The 799-nt window shown below is 45.7% G+C and overlaps 1 non-coding gene across 1 annotated transcript; it reads left to right on the top strand.

Annotated features, from left to right (window-relative positions):
- The first annotated feature begins 255 nt into the window (after positions 1–255).
- On the top strand, positions 256–329 carry TRNAT-AGU. Its single transcript has one exon. It is a non-coding gene; the product is annotated as a tRNA-Thr (tRNA).
- Positions 330–799: the final 470 nt, after the last annotated feature.

Below are 799 nucleotides of genomic sequence, written 5' to 3' on the forward strand. Positions count from 1 at the left end.
CCAAGCGCTTAGTACAGTGCTCTGCACATAGTAAGCGCTCAATAAATGATTGATTGATTGATTGATTGTGTCGCCTTGACTTGGTCCCTTTATTCATTCCCCCTCCCAGCCCCACAGCACTTATGTCCATATCCATAATTTATTTATTTCTATTAATATCTGTCTCCCCCTCCAGACTGTAAGGTCATCGTGGGCAGGGAATGTGTGTTTATTGTTATAGTGTACTCTCCCAAGTGCTTAGTACTTGGGCTGGGCGGCTCCGTGGCTTAGTTGGTTAAAGCGCCTGTCTAGTAAACAGGAGATCCTGGGTTCGTATCCCAGCGGGGCCTGGCTTGAGTCCTTTCTGGCTTTTCTCGGGCTATGTGTCTTCCGATTCTTGCTTATTAGAGAAGCAGCGTGGCTCAGTGGAAAGAGCCCGGGCTTTGGAGTCAGAGGTCATGGGTTCAAATCCCAGCTCCGCCAACTGTCAGCTGGGTGACTTTGGGCAAGTCACTTCACTTCTCTGTGCCTCAGTTCCCTCATCTGTAAAATGGGGATGAAGACTGTGAGCCCCCTGTGGGACAACCTGATCACCTTGTAACCACCCCAGCGCTTAGAACAGTGCTTTGCACATAGTAAGCACTTAACAAATGCCATTATTGTTATTAATAATAATAATTATTATTATTCTAGACTGTGAGCCCACTGTTGGGTAGGGACCATCTCTATATGTTGACAACTTGTATTTCCCAAGCAGTGCTCTGCACATAGTAAGCGCTCAATAAATAAGATTGATTGATTGATTATTATTAGTACGGTG

The sequence above is a fragment of the Tachyglossus aculeatus genome, chromosome 15 (genome assembly GCF_015852505.1).
Source record: "Tachyglossus aculeatus isolate mTacAcu1 chromosome 15, mTacAcu1.pri, whole genome shotgun sequence".
Classification (NCBI taxonomy): Eukaryota; Metazoa; Chordata; class Mammalia; order Monotremata; family Tachyglossidae; genus Tachyglossus; species Tachyglossus aculeatus.